Source organism: Vigna umbellata, chromosome 6, assembly GCF_029865625.1.
Source record: "Vigna umbellata cultivar VRB3 chromosome 6, Vumbellata_1.0, whole genome shotgun sequence".
Lineage (NCBI taxonomy): Eukaryota > Viridiplantae > Streptophyta > Magnoliopsida > Fabales > Fabaceae > Vigna > Vigna umbellata.
In genome coordinates this window covers 6235765-6260919 of record NC_142170.1, presented here as the reverse complement: position 1 = coordinate 6260919, position 25155 = coordinate 6235765, and the positions used below count along the sequence as shown (strand labels likewise).

The window sequence follows — 25155 nt, the reverse complement described above, 5'->3', positions numbered from 1 at the left end:
CATAGGAAAGAAAAGATGATTTTTCCTTTAGTGTGGAAACTAAAACTAGTAGTTTTTCCACATTGAAGTTTAACCATAAATTAAATAATCTGCCTAAAAACCTGTAAATTCTATTGAAGTATAATTGCCCTCAAAATGGTTTAAAATGTAAGGGTGGTAGGGTGTGTGTGCACTTAAATGTGAAGATATAAAAGAAGTAGAAAATAGAGGGTTTGATGTCAAAATGCAATGATTGAAATGTTCACATAAAGTAAGAGAGGTGTTAATTAAATAAAGTTAAGAAGAATTAATTGAAGATAGTGACGTGGTGGTACATGTTTAAGAAAAACGTTGCAATATACACGGGTGAGCTTTAAAGATGGTCATGGATTAGTTGGCAAAAGATATTCTTGTATAAACATCAAACACATGGAGACAAAAGCAAAGAAGAAGAAGAGAATTAGCTAAGAGGACAAAGCAAAGGAACATCTTTCAAAGTTAGTCCTCAAATATTGTAGGATTTTAAGGAAGGTTGAGAGATGATGAGTGGGGGCCAAATAATGACTTGAAGGAATGTTTCATGAAAGAGGGTCAAGATCCATGTCAACCCCACTCCACCAAAGGATCAATAATTTTTTATTTATTTTATTTATTTTATTTATTTTTTTATTTTTTTATTTATTGGGTGGTGAGACACATACACGACCTAGCCACTACTTTGGCATGAAGTCAAATTCTTTATATATATTTTTGCCCTAATCGTCATAACCATCATAATCATGCTCATCATCCTAGACCTAGCTAACCCTAGCTGCCCTACTTCTTTTATGGTTGAAATCCAACGCATCACAAATTTTCAAATCCCAGAAATTCTCCTCAAGTCAATGAAAAGAGAGATTGTCACACATGCGTCAAATCCAAATTTATTCACCCCTAATTAAATAACACACTCAACCAAACACTTGTGCCTGATGTTGACAAGTTTAATCACAAATAAAAAATCCACTCCTTTTTTATAATTAAATTTTACACACCTCCTCTTTAAATCTATATTTTTTTTATTTCTAAAAATATAATTAAATAAAATAACATCATATAATCCTTATGGAAATTTACAATTTTATATTTGAGTCATTTTTACAACAAAAGGTCTACTAAACTTAATTAACACATTAGTAAAATGTCTAAACATTTTACATGAAAAACATAGTAATGCTCTTTACTAATACACTCCACATCTTTATTTGATAATTCATACTTATATTAATCAATAAAAGTAATCTTCAGCTTCTTCTATGAATAATGTTAGACAAAATATTTTTTCATCCAATTGTAATTGTTGACACTCTGGGTTTCACAACTAGATTAAATCAGCCCCATATTCATTACCTAACTTTTCTATCACATGGCTTCTATTATATATGTTTTTGTTTGTTTTCAAAATATTTAACATTTCATAAATTTATCCCTATTTAATAGTACTATAGTTAATTTAAGCAAGATTGTGGAATATGGTTCTTTTACTGTTAGTGAGATATTAAATTTAGGTCCATTAAATATTTCTTAGTTTATATTTCTTAAACATCTAATCTAAAGATATGAGAATTGGTAGCATTAGTTATATTTGTATTGTAGCTCGTTAAAAGCTAGGGTTTTGTTTAATGCATCAGCCATATATATAATGTTGTGGCGGCCATTCAGATTACAAAAACATATTGGTTTCTTACTACTCTATATAAATATTCTAGAGCACTACATTTAAGAGCAAGTCAAACTACGTAATTCCTTTAAGGATAGCAAAATTATGGATATGTAAAAACTACTAGATATCTTTAATAAATATATGCAACTAAGTATTTAATTATTTGCTTATTGATAAAGTGAGTATATATATATAATCTTATTTAGCATGTGGTTATTTATATAAATATTTGCTAAATATTAATAATTATTAATAATTTTTTTTTAAATTTAAGTAATTAAAGTTATTAACGGAAGAAATATCAATAATGGAGTAATGGTTTAAAATTTGACTTCATATATTTTTATTTAAAGTTATAAAATTAAAATTATTTTATAAAAGATTTTTTTTAAGTTTATATCTTAGAATTCCTTTCAATTTATGTTTTATAAAAATTAAATTTATTTACATTAATATTTTATTAAATAATAATTTGATTTGAATTACATGTCTATAATATTATGAACATTATTCCTTTTTATTTTTCAAAATTATAATAGTAAATTATTAATAAATAATTTTGAAAAACTGTAAATATATATAAAAAATAATTAAAGTGTAGTTTCAGTTGTATACTCTACACATTAATGTTATATATAGTAAAATTAGAAATTCTAACACACAGATTCCAATAAAACAGCAAGCATACAGAAAGGTAATCCTGAAAATGAGTTTATTATTATTATTGAGAAATAAACAGGTACGTTGTCTTTCTCTGAATTAGATACATTTTTTAATAGCATTAGTCCTTTGACAATCCAACTTGAAATTGAGAAACAGACAAAGTGATGATATAGATATATAGACTGTTGTTGTGGTGACGAGAGAGAAGTGGAAATCTCCGTTGGTTTCGTCAGATAAGAGTGTAATTGGTGGAGAGAGGATTCTTATGCAATAATTCCATTCTTGGTGGATGAGTAAGCACCATAATACAAAAAACAATAAGAATATGCGTTGAACTAACAACAGGACCAGCGAAATTCAGTGTATAAAGCATATATTATCATAATCAAACGTGTATCTATATAATCACATATATAATTAATGCATGTATATAGAGAATGCCCTCATGAATTTGTCAGGTTAAACCTTGCTCTCAAAGTATCAGAAGCTCAAACAAAGTTGGTGTTGAGTTCTGACTTTTTCTTCTGCTGCTTCCTTCCACTGCTTTAAATGATTTTCATTCCTCAACGATGGATGATGAACCTCCACTTTCAGAATTTTTTGTAACTATATCAAAGTCAGGAATTATGAAAACAAAAAGTTTTCTAAAATTAAGAATTAAAATATTTTATCCTTACAAATTTACGCACTAGAAAATTCGTTTGGCATATCATTTTAACTTTGAATAAGTTGAATGTGTTTGAGAACAAAAACACAAGTAAATTTATTAAATGATGAGTACTCAAACCATGAGTGGCAGCTAACTAAATTAGAATATGTTTGATAAGGTAATTCACTACTAAATTAGTTTATTAGTTTATATAAATAGTTTAATTAATATACAAGTATTTAGTAGAGTACTTTAAAGTAAATTATGTTATAGAAGCTTTTATTTTATAAACTGAGTTATTTCAGGTAGTTTTATTTAATTTTTTGTTATTACCGTCTTACATATTTTAATATATTTTTCTATGATTTTCAATTTATTTATTAGTTTTGGTTAATACGAAAATGTAATTGAATATTTATTTTTAATTATTACACTTTGCAACATCTTTTAGTTATCATGCATATACTAATAAAAACACTGGAACTATTACTTGTATTATATTTATTTAGGTTATTAGGTTTTCAAAAGAATATTTACATATACTACAAAAGACCACATATAAAAAATTCTCCTTCCATGATAGTTTGCCATTACCCACCTGCAACGTCATCTAATCTCATGTTAGGTATGATCATAGTAGTTAATAACTTATATCACTACGGCAAAAAGAAAAAAAAACTTTTAACTAATTTTATTTTCGACGTTCAACGTTTAATTCAGATATGATGTCTTATTAGGAAACGTCAATTGGATGTCGGATCTCTTTCTCTGGACGTCAATTTTGACGTTGGACCCCTCCTAAACTGACGTTCTTTTTTGTTTTCTTTTTTTAAAAAATAATTTGTTTTTATAGTATGAGTTTCAAGCAATGGAGATTGGACACTCGTTGTCATCGCCAAGATTCATCAACCCACGAACAAAACTGCATCATAAGCCAAAATTAATCAGTACAAACGAAATTTAATCGGTGCAAACAGAAATTTCATCGGTGCAAACTAAATTTAATTGATGCAAAATAAATTAATTGGAAGAAAATTAATCAAACATACCTTATAGCAACAATGACGAACACGAATGAAGACAACCTAAACGAAAACGCCAAAAAAAGTTATGCTTGCATTATGAGTTTTTGGGGTTTAAAAAGGCATTTGACGTCGGTCCCCTCCAGATCCGACGTCTAATTACTAAAACAATTCATTGTAGCGCTACTTTTTGGGCATTTTCGTAGCTTATTGACGTCTAATGTGTATTAGATGTCGACCCCCTATACGTTCGACGTCGAATATCTGAAAAAGTGACATCTCAATTATGATTTTGTAGCTTCTGGCAGAGGATTTGACGTCTGATTTGGGGGAGCCGATGTCTATGTTGTAAAAAAAATTAATATTGATGCTTAAAATGAGATATTTTCGAACCTTTTTGACATCTGATCTGAGGGAATGACGTCTAAAGCTTATTTGACTTCTGATCGTACAGGAACCGACTTCTATAACGATATTTTATTTACAAAAATACCACCGATCATTTTTACGTTTGATTTTCTTTCGTTAGATGTTAAACGTGTGACATTAAACACTATTTACTAGTGTGTAGGGGTGAACTAATTAATTTTTTCAATCTCATGCATAATATCTAACAACATACACAAATATATTGGGACGTTCATAAACTCATAAGAAAGTACATATCTAGTTACATCGTTGCATTCTTAAAATAGATGAATGTATTTTTCGTAACATTGATGAATGAAACACTCACATTTCTAATGTATAATATATTTATCACATGACACTTTTCGAAAAATAATTTTAGGAAAAACAATAACATATACATAATTTTTAATAACATTTTGATATAGTATGTGTCATTTTCACATTGAATTTAAAATACATCACTACATTAACAAATTACAATAAAATTTTGTAAAATTACTTATGAACTTTATTGACAAATGTTATAGTTTAATTATCATAAAAAATTAATGACAAATTTTTGCGTGGATTAAATTTCATTTATTAACGAATCTTTTATCAATAATACATATTTCATTTACTAACGAAATTCGTTTGTAAATCTTTCTGTAATTTATATTTTATTTCCTTACGAAAAACTTGGTTGATAATTATTGATAAAAAATTTATATTTTATTTCTCCACGCAGCTCCAACAAAGCAAAATGAAAAAGAAAATGATGTGAAAAAAAAATCATCTCCTAGTGGAAAAGAAGAAACAACGATTTTTCACCGTCGAAAATATAAGCCACCACTACTCATCACCACAGATTCCATCGTGACTATCGCAAGCGTCAAATCTAATTGTTTCATCACGCGAGAGAGCTAGAGAACTAGTCAGAGCAGTGATGCACGTCACCATCTTTTTCGTCAAGCACATAGAACCATCAGGAGAGAACAGCTCTACTGCGAATTCCACAAGGAGCTACTTCGAAATGACGAAGGAGCAACACAAACCTTGTATTGTCCATATGCACACAAATTAATATATATTGTTTTAATGAATTCCAGTACCGGTATAAAAACAAATGGTTCTGTACCAGTTAAGACCATATAGAAGATTTAGAATGGCAATAGATTGACTATAGGCTTTAATAATTCTTTTGAGGTTAAGAATTCTGGCTTTCTCCTAAAACGCATCACCATTTACATTATAAAAAATAGTTATAAGAAGTGATTTTTTCACTCGTATGAGTTGATGTTTAATAATTTTCTTGTAGTGAACAAATTCTGAATAAACTCTCACTCAAATACAACTTAAACGTTAGTTTCTATTGAAGCTACAATGATATACTTTTAGATTAAATACCGTTATAACTATAACTAATACACGTAAAACATATTTATACGGATGAGATGAGAAAGAAATGTAAACAATAAATCTCATAAAATAATATAATAGACACTAGACAGTTTCATGAGATGAGTTAGGATAGTAGACCCTAAGAGCGGTCTCCTAAATTCATCAACTAGCACTAATCATATAGTCTAAGAATCTTTGATCAAGATTTGACTGAATCATTGTTCACAATTCCGAATATGGTTGAGCTTGTAATTCATGATTGTAGGCCTCTTCCTCTTTCTTCTTTCGGTCAGTGTTTGGGGGAGGTCACCCTTCATTGCATTGTGTATTCATAGTCCTACTCTAATAATTCAGTTTGTCATTTTGCACACCGATAGCTTACTACACTATGACCTCATTTTTTCTGTTGGTTTCTCTACCACATAATAACATAACTATGAAAACCCAATTTGTCGAAACCCCATTTCTAAAATGATATCATAGTTGACTCAATTATATGCATGCATGCTTTCTGTTGATATATTAATCATAGCATAGCTTCTGCAATTGTTTATGATATGATGCTAAAAGCCTAAAACACTGCCAATAATAATTCACCCAAACACCCTAAGCAAATTAATGCATGCAACATGAAGACTGTGTCCTAATTAGTAGGTTTATCTGAGATTGTTTTCTTGTCTTGCTTCTGCATTATATGATTATTAAGTGGAGCCATTATCATTCTCTTAATCATAAGGAACCCCTCATTTAGCTTTTTGGTGACTTCCACGTTATAGCATGCATATATATACTGTGTTGGATGCCAATACCTGTAAGTATTACACCAAACATGTTGTATATAGCAGATTTTATGTTGCATTGAGTTAGGCCATATATCAATGACACATCAAAGTCCAACTCAAATTAGTAAAGTTTTGGGCAAATATATCTAAAACGCGTTTTGTTTGGTATAGAGTTTTAAAAGTTCTAAACTATGAATTATGTGAAAGCTTCTCTCTCTCTCTCTCTGGAAGTTTCTTTGTTGAAAACCAGATGTTACTGGTATAATTAGTACACATGCACTTGTCAATTGTTGTCCTTATTTTCTTGCATAGATAGGGATGTGTCACTGTTTGACCATTCAATTTTCAACCAGTCCCATTCATTCCAGAAATTGTGCAATTAATCAATGAACAGAGCCAAATCCTAATTGAGAAGCCTTCACTGAGTTCATTCATATAATGGATTGGTATCCCGTGTTACAAAGTTGTGTTCAAATTTGCAATTTCTCTGATTTGGAATAGTGGAAGTGGCTTTTTGTGTCGGATGTGTTATTTCATATCTATCAAATTAGCTTTGCGAAATATTCAGACAGGACAATATTCCAAAATCGTATTAAACCATGAAACAAAAACATTTAAAGTAAATAACTTTATATTAAAAATATCAATTCTTTAACCAGTAAAATGGTCCAGTATAGTATGTCAACTCATTTGAAAAATATCCTAAAATGTATTAAGTTAGTTTGAATCTGATAAACCTTCTGTTGAAATAGTTGGTACCACCATTTGTAAGTCTTGCCAAGTCAAATAATCTTAAACAAAGTAATACCCTTAAAAAGATCAATTTAAAGACTAATTTTTTAATTAAAAACTAATTTAAAGACAATTTTTTAGTAGTCAAAATCTTGATATATTTTAATTATCAATCAATTATAACTTTTTATTCATAATTGTTAATAAGAATTTTCTTTTGTTAATAAAAAATGAAAAAAATAAATTATTTTAGCAATAAAAGCACTGAAAATAATAATCTTCACATAGTTTCGCATATCTAACCATAATAATTTATATTAAAAATAATTACTAAATTAAAAAGAAATTATAATAAATATTTTGAAGAGAATAATGGTTTAATGAATATTAAAATGAGTGTTGAAGGCAAAACGGTCACTATCTGGGCTCTGACTCTCAAAGAGAAAGAAAAGTGTGGATAGCCTTGAAGTGGGACCCAAATGTCGTCGCACGCCTGCACGCCGCGTGGGGCCTACTCGCTCAAACTTGTTTTCAATTTCTCATTATTTTATTTACACTTCTATTTTAAAAAGAAAACACTTCTCTCTAAAAAACGTTTTTCATTTTTCCATCAAAAGGTAAAAAGAAAACATTTCTTTCTACGTTTCATCAATTGGGTGTGCTGTTAGATTTCACAAAAGACAATTTGACGAAGTGAACAATTTCAATTGTTGACAAAGTGAACAATGTCAATTGTTGACAAATTTGCTTTAGAAGATAAAGTGAACAATTTCAATTGTTGACAACAAAATTAATACTTAATATGACATAATAAATCATTAATGTATTCAAATATATAAATTACTTTATGGATGATTAATTCAACTTATTTAATGTTTATTCACTTTATAGGAATCAAGATCGTAAAGACAAAATATAACAAATGATATGTGGGAAATGTAATTAACGCAAGTACAACATTTTTTTTTCTTGAGAGTCATTGTAATAACAAACTATTGGCGTAATTTTTAAAACCATCAATTAATTCAAAATATATATTAAATATAAATTTTAAAATAATTATTGTAAAAATTAATAATCTTACCGTAAATAAAAATTTATAATTTATGTGGCAATATAATGAGTACAATTTAATTAAGTTGTATGGACTGGGCTATTTGAGAGACTATGTTTGGTTACTCTTTTAAATCCTTGTTTTTTCTTATTATATAGGGAAAGTTCTTAATGGAAAAGTTAGCTTTATTATAAATTCCAATTTAGATTTTATGTGATAAGTTGATTTTGAGTAATGTTAAGATTATTAAATGTATATAATTGTGAATGAATTTTTTAATTTTGTTAGATTGTTGGAGTGTGAGAGTTTTTGTCTCTGATTTGATGAATTATAACTCAATTTTTGGTTTTAGAATGAGTTTGATATTTGTTGTTGTTTATAGAAGGAGTATATATATTGGATTTGACAAAATAGAAGTGATTTTGTTTTAATTTTAATATAAAATTTAAACAGAATGAATTTTGGACCATTCTTAAATATTTTCTTATTTTATTCTTAAATTGTGATTTGGTGTGTAAGTATAATCTTTGTTCAATTTTCAGGTATCATTCTATCTTTAGCTTGAATTGAGTTAAGTTTTAAAGTGATACTTGATAACTTTTTGAGTTCAAGATACTCATTTATTTCATATGAACATTCTTATGTGATTCTTAAGTTTTAGAGAATATCAAAGATTGTTTTGGTTAAGTCGTTAAATTTTGTTCGAGCTAGAATAGGAATCTCGTTCAAGCTAGAATTATAATCTTACTAAAGTGATTTTTTTTAGTTATATCCTGACATTTTATTTAAAAAATATTTTCTTTAAGTATAATAACTTTTCGTTTAAGCAATACAAAGATATAATTTTTACTAAAATGATATTCAATTGTTATAAGTTTTTTTTCTATATTAAAAATCTAACTTCAAAAGTATATGGATATTATATAATACTAACATCTTATATATTCAGCTTTATGTGGTTATGAATTTAAAGAGTACCCTTATAAAATGTCGATGAATACATGTTGGCATTTATTTAAAATAAAATCATTGGTAATTGCGTGGTGATTAATTATAAAGATAATTTAAATGAATGTGAATATGATGTGCATTGAAATATGTAATATCTTACATGAAATATGTAGAATTTACTAATAATTTAAATTTTAAAAAATAATATGTATCATAGAATAAGAAAATTGATAGAGATATTATTTATTCAAAGGCAAGGAATTATTTATACTCCTCGAGTATGCAAGGGATAAACCAAACATCGTATAGATATTATAGATGGTAGACATAAATAAAAATACATGAATGAAATACTTTATTGAATTTAGTGTGTATTATTTCTTCATAATTATTAGTTAGATTACATTACTTATATTTTATTTTTACTAGCTTATATTGTTATTTGGTGTTTTTTTATTTTTTAATTTGTGATAATAACGATTTAATACTAGAATAAATGACAATTGAAGTTAGACATTCTCTTACTAGTGCAAAATAAGGTTTTAACTTCAGAAAACAAAAAAATCAACGTTAAAAATGATTGGTGACATTTTTGTAAAATAAAAGTTCAATTAAGACATCAAAATTCTCAATTTCCTACATCAATTAGTTATTAGACGTCAGAATTCTCAATTCTCAATTTCATTCACTTTATCTTTGCGTGAAACCATCTTCTCTGCTCAAACCTTTTACGGACAAAGCTTTCGACGATCAACACATGTAATGTTTCTTTCATTTTATACAAATGCACTTGATTAACTATTTTAGGTATGATTTTTGTTCGTTTTGACCAACTAGTTTCGTGCATAGGTATTTTTTGGAGCATAGAGGCATTCTCCTTCTCCTTTACTAGTGACAACACTTTATTCTGATGAACCCGCTTTTAAGAAGGTTAGTTTTTCTTTTTGTTTTCATTTTCAAGAAGGTTGAACTTGTTGGAATTGATATTGTTGAAAGTTTTTGTTGTATTGTTGATATTGATATTGTTAAACTTCTTTGTTGTTCATACATATTATACATCTAAACTTAAGGTAAAACTGAGAGTATATTCAAAACAACTCGTAATGACTTGAAAATTTGTTCAAAGCACTAAAATATCATGAGAAAACCCTAAAATATCATGAGAAACCCCTATAAAAAATTTTAGGTCAAAATTCAAAGTTTAAGTATATGAAATATTTTTGCAAAGTTTTAAAAAAAATAAAAAAATTGACAAAAAATAGAAAATGACATTTTTTTTAAAATCAAGAAGGAACCACCAACTGCACGAGCTGTCACGTGATTGGAAATGTTCTTCTACCCCAAATTGATATATAATAATGTCAAATCGACTAACAAGAACAAATGTTATGATAGTTTAAAGATCTATCGCAATTAACTTTTCAAATAATTTTTATAAAAACCAAAGTAAGGGCTCCTCGTGAGTGCTCTAAAATATTCCAACTAAAAACAATAATCATAGTTATCAAAATCAAAAAGCACAAGTTAATACCACTATTCACTATAATATCATCCACTTGTGATAGCTTTTGTTTTGTTTATAGTTCATACTTCACTTCTGGATGTATAAAATGTCAAAACTGGACTACATTTGCTAATTTTCTACTTTTCAAGTCTCGTAAAACTGTAAAAATGGATCACTATTTATTAAAAAAGTAAAGGAGTTGAAAATGAAAAAAAGACATTGATTACCCCTTTTTATCCTTTGACGTCAACTTAATGTCTCTTGATACAACGCCAATATTTTTTTAGACATTAAAGACCGAAAAACAACGACGTCAAAGTCTTTTTTTTACATTAGTCTCTACTTAAAAATAACACAATAAAGTTTTAATTGAGAAGCCTTTTCTAAAATCATATGTTTTTTATTTGTAATATATATATATATATATATATATATATATATATATATATTATATTTATGTATAATAAAATAGTTTTTTCAAATAATATAATAATGATATAATGGATATAATAATATTAGTAAAAACACATGTCTTTATGTTTATTTTTTTATGATATTTAAAAATAATAAAATTATTATTAATAATTATTTAAAAGATAAAATTAAAAACAAAATATATACATCAATAATATATACTAATTTATTTATTTTTAGAATGTATACTTAAGCTTTAATAATTTTAGATATTTTTTCTTTCAGTTTGATTGCATTATAGTTTGTATATCATATAAGAACACAAAAGATACCAGTAAACAAGTTAGCTCAATTTTTTTCTTTTATAAACAAGGAACATAATCATAAAAATAAAGAAGAGATTTGAAAAGTAAAAACATAAAGATAACACATAGAAAGGAAAGTTCATATTGTTAACATAAGTAAACATAAGTACACCAACTAAACAACAGTTCTAATATACAAAATTATTAGAATTGATAACCTCAACGAGATTCCTCTTGTTGCAAGATCATTTAGTACTCTCATAAGGTGATGAATACTACTTTCCTAGTTCTATAAGGTAAAAACACTCATATTCCTCTTGTTGCACTTATCTAAGCTTGACACACCTTACTTAATCCCTTGGTCTAAGCATGCATCAATACTTTCATGAAGAACTAGAATAGTGGTGTCAAACACACAATCTCATCCATGGTGACTTGTAATATCTAGGTTAATTTGGTTAGGCAGGCTGCTGAAATCCCATTCCTAGAACCTCCCAATAACTAGATCATGCTCTAAGGCGTACCCCGAGACAAACATTAAACACAAACCAAATTAGTGGAAAGCAGAAACATCTATAGAAAAATTGCATACAAGAAAGAACAAGAAAAGAAAACACACAACATTATCTAAAAGAGTCATAAATTCTTAAATCACCTTGTGTTGGAACACAAGTCCCCGACAACAATGCCAAAAACTTGTTGGCTGCAAAACCAATGACAAGTGCATTGGTCATAGAGTAGCAACTGATGAATATCATTCTCTTCCAAAAGGACTTGTGAAACACTTAACAACTCTTGCATTCTAACTTAATTAGATCTCAAAGTTCACAAAAACACAAGAAACTCTTTTTGGTATTTTCATAAAATAGTTGGTGTGCAAGGAAATGTAACATTAATTATTTATAAATTGTTAAGACTAGAGTTCATCCTCTTAACTCACATGCATTCACAAACATTTAAATTATATAATCAAGTCAAAATCAACTCACAAAAATACTAAAAAATTCTATCCCTAGTGACTTTGAGCCTATGATAACTCATCAAGTTCCAATTCCTTGAATCTTCAACAAACAATCATGCATTAAGTCAAGAGTCTTAAGATTACTAATGAATTATGTTATATTCCTAGATACAAACATCCATTAAGCATTCAATTTCAAGTTTTAGGTTCAAGTCATATTTTTCAATACATAAGAGCCACAAATCAAGTCATGGGTGGTCAAGCCACAACAAACATTAAGCATAAAAATCAAATACTAACTTTGAAATTGAAAAACATATGCATTAACATCACAAAATACATAAGATTCAATTTATTAAATCTAATCTCAACAAATAAGAAATGTCGTCCATGGTGGAGAACTTAAAGTTCTACAAATTGAAGAGATAAGGAAGAAATTGAAACAAAGAGAGATGCATGCTCTTTCACAAGGTTCTTGGCAGTTGCTTGCACCTTCCCTTTGCATATACACCTCCAATTTGTGACCTATCTTCCTCCTCAATCCTAAAAGGGGCAAAACCACCATGGATGAATGAGGAAACCTAAGGAGGAGAGGGAGAGCTTCCAAACGCTTCAAACAGTCTCCAAGAGCCTTTCCTAAGCATCCTAGATGCAACTATTCGTGTAAGAATGAGGAAATTATGAAAACCTTCACAAAAACATGATTAAATACCCATTTTCGCGTATTAAGGCTCAAAGACTCACCTAACGGCTTTATTCTTGCCCAACAAGCAGCCAACTCACCCAACAGGTCAACCTAGAGCCCAATGGTGATTTTTTGGTTGTTTGGAGGTGGTCCATGGCAATATAACCCTACAAGTGAGTCTTTTCTTCATGTTTATAGCCTTGGGTGCGATTCTAGAGCTCTTGAAGTGAGTATTTGCCTAAAAATAATTCTTTTTTGTCCAATCATGCTTCCTTGAGTTCCAACTTGTTCTTCTCCACCAGAATTCAACGTATTTCCTTATCTCACACACTCAAAGCGAGATTAGAGGTAAAACAAAACATATATTAACTAAAATACAAGAAAACATAAAAATACACTAAGTTTGTGACATAACAAGGTAAAAGTTATGAAGGAGTTGATTTATTGATGAAAGTATACACGCAAAAACACATAAATTCAATTGTTATCAAGGTCCAATAAATCCATACATTGATGCTCGACCTTGGTCCACAATAATCATCTCGATGTACCTATAACAAGAAAGTTAAGTATATATAGCAAAGTAACAATTTCAATATTTAAATATGGAAGACAGTGAAAAATCTTACATGTACCTAGTTGTATGATTGAAATATTTAACATCATGTCTCCCCAATGACCTCGAGTGCATCATTAAGAGTACTATACATTAGCACATGACACTAGAGGCAAAATACTCTTAAATCCCACTCTAGTTGTACCGATCCTCTATTCAACTTGTATAATTTTATCATAAGCTTTACTGAAGGATTATCCTTTGCTTCTGCCATGTCATCATCTTCATGGATCACAGGTTGATGCACAAACTTTTTTCAAGATGGCTGAACTGAAATAAAGAATTTGAATCATTTATTTCTGATTTTGATATAACAATATTAACAAATAACAGTATAATACATGTGGTGGGCCAACATATGGCATGATCAATGCCTTGGGGCAAGTTATGAATGTGCCTAAGGCCTTCCCCACGAATTGAATTTTGAAGTTGGCACAAGCACTTAAGTGTGGGATCTAAAACTTCATCAATCATCTCTCGCGCATAGTGAGGCAAAAGAGAAGCACGATGAATAGTTTGCCCTCCTTCAAGTATTCGTCTTAAGGCCACTACACGCGGGGGATCTCCATCAATCATTAGCTCATACTAACAAGTGTAATCAGTATGATCTTCATCAACCAACTAACTTTAAATCTTGCATTAAAACAAGATTACTAATATTTAAAGAGTAACCTTGTGGAACCTTCACATTACTTACACTTACAAAAAAATTATTTTCTTTTCTAGAAAGAGTGTTATTGGTTAGGGACAAGTAGATGCATCTTCCAATTGATTACTAAAAAAAATCCAACCAATATAGCCCAATCACATACATTCGAGGTAGTTTGATAAAAAACTCACCTTTCTTCTTCCTTGCAATCGTGAACGACGAGCTCTATTTGAAGGAAATGGAAGTGCAAATGAAAAAGAGAGCCTTGCATTCTGTTTTGGGTGTTGTGACAAAGCATATGACGCGACTGGACTCGAATCTAACGTCAAACATGCATAAGATCGACATTAGACATGTCAACAACAAACGTCTAAATTGCCTTCACTATTCATCTTCCCGCTCAAATAAATTCATATTTTGGAAGATATAACATTTCTTTACACTTGGATGACGTCAAATAAGCATAAGACGTTTGTTTATTGGCCCACTAATGTTCTATTGCTGGCAAATGGTCATTTCAATTAAGCTTTTGAATGTCTAGAGTAGAACATATAACGTCTTTTGTTTAGAGATCGACGTCAAAGAAGATATGATGTCAAAGATGTAGTTAGCTGACATCAAATATGTCAATTTATTTACAAAACTACCATCAGTCAATTTTTAGGTTGACTCTTTTGAAAATGGACATTATTTATGTGACATTGAAGGTTGATATTTTGCACTAATGATTTGAAAATAAATTACACCATTTTAATTAAAAAGAACAAACATAACCCCATAGAAATGAAATCTAAGTCACATGTTCAATATTTCAAAAATAAAAACAAATTGATAAATAATATAATGACTTTACTAACATGCTAATTATAAAATAAGAGTTCATTCAATTAGATAATGTTTCATCATTGAAAGCGAACAGATGTTAATAATTTACCTTAAAAAACCATTTGATAAAGGGGTTAATTCAATCAAAAGTCATTGTTCAAACCTCAACTCTATGAAGATTCTCGTTATTAATTGTTTTCCTGTATTTTAATTATTTGTTTTTATTTTAATTGATTTGAAAATTCTCTCATCTAAATCAAATTATTTTTAAATTATTTTTCATTTTCTTCATTTCAAGTAACATGTAAGTCCCACATTAAAATAAGATTGTACTCTTTAATGATGAGTGCTTCTCCCTGCACCTCATTGAGTTCAGCTGCACCTCCCTTTTTTTTATGTTTCCACCTGTACCCCTATCAGAGAATATTTTGCTTTTAAAAAAGCTTACCCATTCCATAATAAAAATCAAGCACCAACCCCTCCTCCTTTATCGCATTTCATATTTGCAAACCATACATCCGCTTTCTCCTCCCTTCTTCCTCTTTGTCGCATTTCATATCTCAAACCCGACACCCCTTTTCTTTCTCCTCTCTTCTAGCGCTCCTCCCCTCCTCCCCTCCTTCCTCGTTTGGTGGTTGTGTCGTGTTGGTGTCATGGTGATGTCTTGGTGAGCTGTAATAGTGGTGGTTCTTCTTCTCACATAGTTCACATCAAGCATTTCTTGGGCGTCCAGGTTGGTTCTTGGTTATGATTTCTTTAAGCTCATTGTATGATAGAGTATATGATGTGTGATTGATGGTTGTAGTGTGTGATAAAATGTTTGATCTGTTGTTATTATTGCATTTGTGCTTGATCTAGGCTTGTGCATGGTTGGATCTATGAGGGGACGAAGTAGGAGGCCTTAACTGCACTTGAAAGTGCGGTTAAGGCCCCGTCGGTGCTGGAAGTGCGGTTGAAGACCTTGTTGCACTTGGAACTGCGGTTGAGAGGGCTGCTGCAATTGGAGATGCGACTGATGGGAGCCGCACTTGGAAGTGCAGTTGACGCTCACCGCACTTGAAGCTGCGGTTGATGTTCGCCTTAGGGTTTTTTTATTTCTTTTCTTTTTTTGCTTTATTATATTTAATTAAATTTTTATTTGATTTGTTTTAAATTAAAAATTTTTATTGGTAGATATTGTATATTATTTAGTATTTTTTATATTTATTTTTAGTATTAAATTTGTTTAAAAAATATATGTATGAAATATTATTTTAGTATATTAAATTAATTTTTGTTAATATTTTATATTTATATATTCTTTTAGGCTAGTTGGCTCCGGGAGGTCTACTAGGAGTGCATTGAGCAAGAGCTTTGGAAGTGAACTACTCAGGCCTACTTATTGCATATGCTTGGATGCACAATTTTTACAAACAAGAGTGACACTCTGATTCGAGTCTCGTACCTCCTTCTCTTGCGAGACTTGAATGCCTATGCGAGATATATTTTGGGAGCAGCGACAATGACACATACTTATGAGCAACTAGGAGATACTAGCTTCACTAATGTCAGGCAGATAACTGGATATTCCACTCTTCTACAAGTACATTTTAGTTTTAGAAATTTATTTTCATATATGTTAGGAATGTATAAAATAATTTAAGTAATGTTTTTTGTAGAGTTGGATATATGAGCACCTTCCTAGCATGGGAAGGAAGCAAGTGTTGAAGAGGTACACAAACCTCGATCCATGGGCTTCACGATTCATACCTCCGAGGTAGGGTTGGAGTTTGACGGAGGGGTGGACATATTTGGATGGGCTCACTTATGATGCGGTCATTTGGCATCCATACATTTTGCACATACGTACTTGCCCATTCATGGCCATATGTATGTTTTCGGGATGGATCTGACTAGGGGACATGATTCATCGACATATGCTTGAACGCATGTTGCGTCAGTTTCGTTTTGAGCAGATCATTCCACGGTTTCCTGAGAGTCTTTCGATGCTAGACATTGTTACGATTTATCTAAATTGGTCGCGGTATGTAGAGCATGCCATTACTGGATTCGTTGAAGCTCATGAGCCTTTTGCGTGTGTTGATGGATATCTAGTGTGGTTTAGACGGGTGTCCCACCCGTACATCACTCCAGCTGACGACGATGAACGACCCAATCTTGCAACGCACATGAGGCGACACCTTCCGGATGACATCCCGATGCCTTGGTTCGTCGTAGTATTAGAAAGTGAGTTTTTAAGCCTAACTCATCCCCACAAAACCGGCTTGTAAGGTAAGGTTTGCACCTCACTTATATATTATAATTTGGTCTTATCTCTAGTCGATGTGAGACTTCCAACACAACCCCTTCACGCCGAGGTATATACATCTCATGTGTGATAGTAGAAATTGGGTGGTCCGATAACGGCCCGATAGCGGGTGGAATAAAAGAATAGAATGCCCATTTAGAACTCGCTAGGATAGGCTCTAACCATGACTCTGATACCATATTAGAAGGTGGGTTTTAAGCCTAACTCAACCCCACAAAATCGGCTTGTAGGGTGAGGTTTGCACCCACTTATAAACTAAGAATTGACCTTATCTCTTGTCGATGTATGGTTAAAGCCTATCTTAGCGAGTTCTAAGTGGGCATTCTATTCTTCTATTCAACCCGCTATCGGGCCGTTAACCGACAACCCAATTTCTACTATCACACACGAGATGTCTATACCTCGGCGTGAAGGAGGTGTGTTGGAAGTCCCACATCGACTAGAGATAAGGCCAAATTATAATATATAAGTGAGGTGCAAACAAAACCTTACAAGCCGGTTTGTGAGGATGAGTTAGGCTTTAAACCCACTTTCTAATATGGCATCAGAGCCATAGTTGGAGTCTATCCTAGCGAGTTCTAAGTGGTCATTCTCTTCTTCTATTCCACCTACTATCGGGCCGTTATCGAACCACCAAATTTCTACTATCACGCACGAGATGTCTATACCTCGACGTAAAGGGGGGGTGTTGGAAGTCCCACATCGACTAGAGATAAGGCCAAAATATGATATATAAGTGAGCTGCAAACCTCACCCTACAAGCCGGTTTTGTGGGGTTGAGTTTGGCCTAAAACCATTTTTTTAACATGGTATCAGAACTATGGTTAGAGCCTATCCTAGCGAGTTCTAAGTGGGCATTTTATTCTTCTATTCCACCCGCAATTGGGCCATTATCAGACTACCCAATTTCAACTATCACACATGAGATGTCTATACCTCGGCATGAAGGGAGTGTGTTGGAAGTCCCACATCGACTAGAGATAAGGTCAATTCTTAGTTTACAAATGGGTGCAAACCTCACCCTACAAGCCGGTTTTGTGGGGTTGAGTTAGGCTTAAAACCCACCTTCTAATATGGTATCGGAGCAATGGTTAGAGCTTATCCTAGAGAGTTCTAAGTGGGCATTCTATTCTTCTATTGCACCCGCTATCGGGCCCTTAACGGACCACCCAATTTCTGCTATCACGCACGAGATGTCTATACCTGGGCATGAAGGGAGTGTGTCGGAATTCCCACATTGAGTAGAGGTAGCGCCAATTCTTAGTTTATAAGTGGGTGCAAACCTCACTCTACAAGCCAGTTTTGTGGGGTTGAGTTAGGCTTAAACTCCACCTTCAAATATGGTATCAGAGCCATGGTTAGAGCCTAGCCTAGCAAATTTTAAATGGGCATTCTATTCTTCTATTCCACCCGCTATCGGGCCATTAATGGACCACCCAATTTCTACTATCACACACGAGATGTCTATACCTTAGCGTGAAGGAGATGTGTTGGAAGTCCCACATCGACTAGAGGTGAGGCAAAATTATAATATATAAGTGAGGTGCAAACCTCACCTTACAAGCCGGTTTTGTGGGGTTGAGTTAGACTTACACCCACCTTCTAATATTTTAGCAAACCTCTCCCTACAAGCCGGTTTTGTGGGGTTAAGTTAGGCTTAAAACCCACTTTCTAACATGGTATCAGAGAAATGGTTAGAGCCTATCCTAGCGAGTTCTAAGTGGGCATTTTATTCTTCTATTCCACCCGCAATCGGGCCGTTATCGGACCACCCAATTTTTACTATCACGCACGAGATGTCTATACCTCGACATGAAGGGGTGTGTTTGAAGTCCCACATCGACTAGAGATAAGGCCAATTTATAATATATAAGTGAGGTGCAAACTTCACCTTACAGGCTGGTTTTGTGGGGTTGAGTTAGGCTTAAAAGCCCACTTTCTAATATGGTATCAGAGCCATGGTTAGAGCCTATCCTAGCGAGTTCTAAGTGGGCATTCTATTCTTCTATTCCACCCTCTATCGGACCGTTATTGGACCACCCAATTTCTACTTACATGCACGAGATGTCCATACCTCGGCGTGAAGGGAGTGTTTTGGAAGTCCCACATCGACTAGAGATAAGGCCAATTCATAGTTTATAATTGGGTGCAAACCTCACCCTACAAGCCGGTTTTGTGGGGTTGAGTTAGGCTTAAAACTCACTTTCTAACATGGTATCAGAGCCATGGTTAGAGTCTATCCTAGCGAGTTCTAAGTGGGCATTCTATTCTTCTATTCAACCCGCAATCGGGCCGTTATCGGACCACCCAATTTCTACTATCATGCACGAGATGTTTATACCTCGGCGTGAAGGAGATGTGTTGGAAGTCTTATATAGACTAGAGATAAGGCCAATTTATAATATATAAGTGAGGTGCAAACCTCACCTTACAAGCCGATTTTGTGGGGTTGAGTTAGGCTTAAAAGCCCACTTTCTAACATGGTATCAGAGCCATGGTTAGAGCCTATCCTTTCGAGTTCTAAGTGGGCATTCTATTCTTCTATTCCACCTGCTACCGGGCCGTTATTGGACCACCCAATTTCTACTATCACGCATGAGATGTCTATACCTCGACATGAAGGGGGTGTGTTTGAAGTCCCACATCGACTAGAGATAAGGCCAATTCATAGTTTATAATTGGGTGCAAACCTCACTCTACAAGCCGATTTTATGAGGTTTAGTTAGGCTTAAAAACCCACTTTGTAATAGATAGTTGCCTGAATTTGGAATGGTTGTATGTAATGAAACTAAGTCTGGTGGTTTCTTTATCAATTTTTGTTATTGTATACATAGTTAATTTTTTTTTGTTTTATTAATTACAGGGTGGTGTGAGGCGTGTAGTTAATTGTTTTTTGTTGTATTAATTACAAGATGGTATGAGGCGTGTGATCAGGATGTTGCAGAGTATATTAACCTGTCGAGAGGTCACAGAGGGCACTATAGCTTATCACTGTACTATAAAGACACTACAGGTAGCTCGTAGGTCCGTTGACGAGTATGAGGCTAGTATTAGTAGAGGTGCTCGTCATGTGCATAGACGAACATCATTTTCTTGAAAGGACATTTTTATATATGTTTATTTTTTAATGGTTATTTATGTAATATTGATTTAACTTTGAGTATTTCAAAATTTAAATAAAAAATAGCAAATACAAACACCTTGTAAATTAATTAAAAAGTTAAAAAAATTAACACTTAAAAAATACATACAATAAATACAAAATAACGAAAAAATTTAATAACAAAAAATGAACTACTACATAAAAAATAACACCTGAATAATTAACTAATACATCATAAATAACCTCTAATATTTTAATTTAAATCAAAAATTACAAAATTAACACATAAAAATGTATATAATAAATGTATACAATAAATATAAAGTAACAGAAAATATTATAAACTAAATACTAAATTAAAAAATAAAAAACTTATTCAAAATTAAATTGAACTTCATTAGCACGTATAAAAATATAAAAACTTCATAACAAATGTTAGAATTGATGAACTTTGTTTCTCAACACCAAAAAGGGGTGAATTGGTGTTTTATAAAAATTAGCACTTTTCAAATTTTTTTCGCAAATGATAAGGTTCTTGAAAAATTTCTTGTGTCATAAGCAATGTGTGCAATAAAAACAGTATGCATGTAAATAGAAAAGCAGAATATTTGCGCGAATGTAAAGAGATAGGGAGAAGAAAATCAAACTCAGTTTTTATACTGGTTCGGCCTTAGTGCCTACATACAATCACCCTCCCGATCAACCTTAGATTGGAGATCAATTCACTATAATGATCATAGTTTTACAGCTAAGGCTTTACAGAACAACTCTCAAATGTAAACACCTTACAAACTCTTAATCAAATATAGAACAACAAAACCTGCCAACATAGAACTATCCCGTCCTATCGCAGAAACCCCTTTGAGATATGCCATCTCAAAGTCAAGAGTACACCACTCTTCTTCCTGACGCCACACATACAGGGAACAACAAATCAAAGATTGCAAGTCTTCTTCTCCTGATCAAACAGAATGCACCTTAAGTTATGCAGAAACTATCATTCTTTTCAATTCAGTCACATTGTCTCTCAAGAAGGCTTCAAGATCTGTAAACCACTTCTCATTCTTGATTCTTGGAGCCTTTGATCAATCTGTAAAACCTCTTAGATGAAAATCAATCAGATATGAAAGTGTAATTCTCAATTGTTCTTACAGAAAATAAAAAATGCGTCAATATATAGTTTTTGTCAATTCTAACGTAAATCAATCGATTACTATATTTATGTAATCGGTTACATTAAACACATGTAACAGACTTACAACAGTCAAAACACATAATTGAATGTTCAATTAATGTAATCGATTCTCATTAAATACTTAGTCAAACACATTTAAAAATATGACTGTTATAACATTTATGTCAAGCATAATTCAGTTTTCAAATCATAACCAACTTAATTGAATACACAAACTATGTAATCGATTACGCTTTAACACTTAGAAGATTTTAGAAAACTTTTCTTTTTAAAACTCACCACAACACATTTGAAAAATATATGTGCACACACTTGAGATTTAATCGATTTACCACTTAACGTAATCGATTCAAAACTAATTGTTTTGTCACAGTTTAAAACTCAAGTTGTTTGATGACCTTAATTGATTATCACAACACTGTAATCGATTAAGTCATGCAGATATGATTTTGTGCATGTGGTTTTTATATCACCAAAACACATATTGTGCATACACAGATATAGTCACTTCATAAACACAATAGTATGCATCAATCAATACAATATGTCAATCAAATGTGATAAACACAATATGTGCATATATGTCAATCAAATGTGATAAATACAATATGTTCATATTTCACAATAAGCATGTACACATACATGTGTTTTTATTAATAATGTGTTGTCATAATAAAAAACAAACATCACAAGGATTGAGTTTAGCTAACACTGTACTCCCTTTATCAACAACAAATATAAAATATTTAATAACGACACCAAATTAACTACTATATAAAAATTCTACAAAATTAACTAATAGACCATAAATAACAAAAAAAATTAAAAAACAAAATAATTAAAATAATATGATTAATATATAAATATTGCAATTTAAATAAACAGATTAAACAAATAATAAAAAAAGCATAATGTATATAAAAGATTAAATAACTCGCGTTGACTACACAACTGAACTTCGAAGTTCGGTTGAGGGCTACCGAACTTCGAACTACAGCATTACATAATCGGCGTCCGATCGCCGGTGCACCCTTAACCAAAGCTCCAACGCTGGTTAAGGGTGCTAATGTCTACTACCTTATTTGGACTAACCTCCTCAATGAGTTTGGAACCAACGAATCATTTCCAACATCTTTCTCCTCCAAGAAACACCACAACACAGCTGCCAATCGATCACAACCAATGTATCACTTCCTTCAGAATATAACCTTTTACAAATGAAACAAGAAAGAAATGGAACACTGGAGAAATGACATTGTGTGCATGCAGGGGTTAAAGTACAGGGTTAACAGTTGAGAAATGAGATGGGGTGCATATAAGAAGATATAGAACAGGGTTAAGGGTTGTTGGGGGTTAGAGTACATGGTTAAGGTTGTTAGTGGTTGAAAGATCATTAAACCATATTTTCAAATGTTATTAAGTGAAGGATAAAACTATCAATTGGAAAGTGCAGATAAGCCAGGTGAGGTATAGGAATAACACTCTTTAATGATATCTTATTCTTCATCGTTATATTTTAACTTTTTAGTTTTTATTATTACGTAAGTAATCCAATTAAGTATATAGCTGAAAATCAATAAGTAAAATGTATAATATAAAAAGAAAAACCTAAAATTATTATTATGAATTGACTCGTAACTTGTATAAAATATCTCAAGTTACTATGTCAAGATACAATAATGATTGTTATTTTCAATTTTATTATTATTATTTCACCGCACAACTGCACCCAGTAGACACGAAGCAATAACGAAAGACGAAAGCAGAACCCTTGAACTCTCAGCTCGTTTTTCTTTTATGTAATCATGTTCTCATTAATCTAATAAAGAATCTCAGACTTTAGGTCAACACGTATATATGTACTTAATGCCCAATACACTGTTACGCCAGTTAAATGTAGATTTAAAAAGCATCTTTATCTTGTAATTAGGGCGTCCTTAAATATCTTCTTTGATAACAAAAACCTGTTTAAACCATATAATGAAGCTGACTTGTTTTCATGATTACCCAGTGTTCCATTAGGTCATCATCATGTAACAAACTTTACATAGGTCAACGTATTTTTTATTTTAAAAGATGAAAAATCATGCTTATCAAAAACAAAAAAAGTTGACTAGTTGAAAAGATTAAGGTAACACTACACCACCCAACAACTATTTATTGTCATACTTATAAATTACTTAGTGCTGATTTACTAGTAAATGTTACATTGACTTATTTTTAGTTTATGTACCACTTTTGACCTTTGATTATGTCAATGGTTTTGTTTTTTATTTTTAAATTGAACCCTTTTGATTTGGAGTCTATGAATTTCCTATATTAATGTTTTTGAAAATCTAAAAGCATGTAAAATAATAAAAGGTTAACTAGATTTTGATTAGAGTTAAAAGAGATTTAAAAATGCATATAAATTTGAACCATCTAATGGTAAAAGGTATGATTACTGTTACTGAAATTCACAAGAAGGATGCCATTAATGGAGGAAAAAACAAAGGAAGAAAAGTAAACTGCCATTGCAGGAAATAATCATTGGCAAGAGCGTCTTCGGCTTTTTCTTTTTAGTTTTTCTTTTGTTTGGCATTCTAAATTCTAATTTAAAGAAAGAACAAGGCATGTATGGTTATATATTTATACTCTTTTGTCATAAAATATATATAGGTATATGAATAAAAAAAGAGTAATTTTAAGAGTAAAGTGATATTTTATACTTTTAAATGAGTAGTTTAATCATTAACTTTTTTCACAAATCTGTGGTGGCAATATAGATAAATCTGGAGAAGTGGTTTGACAAAAAGTTAACAACACAGTAGTGATGCTTAAAGTACAATGAATAGAATCCTTCGGAAAAAAGAAATAAAAAAGAAAAAAAAGGAAATAAAGAATGCAACCTAACTCAACAAAAATAGTTAAAGGAAGCAAAACTTCTGTAGAATCCTAGAAGAGGCAACCTGGGATGAGCCAGGCCAGTCCAATAATACATGCTTTCTTTTTCAATTATTTTACTAGCTATATTTTCAACTTCTAATATGAAAAAATATAGGTGATTTATGAAACTTTTGTTTTTTATTTTTTGGTTAAAAGAAAGGAGAAAATATGTTATGACGTATGTTAAAATTAGTTGTTTTTGCAACAATTATCTTTAAAATTATATTTGCTTTTTTTTATTGATTAATGATGTAAAAACTTTTAGATTGACAATTCATAATTATTAAGCTTCGAAACTATGTTTTTTAGTTTGACTGCATATAGCATACACACTCATGTT

At 31.3% G+C, this 25155-nt stretch overlaps 1 pseudogene; it reads left to right on the top strand.

Annotated features, from left to right (window-relative positions):
* Window positions 1–16969: 16969 nt before the first annotated feature.
* On the top strand, window positions 16970–17554 carry LOC148196663 (uncharacterized; annotated as a pseudogene).
* Window positions 17555–25155: the final 7601 nt, after the last annotated feature.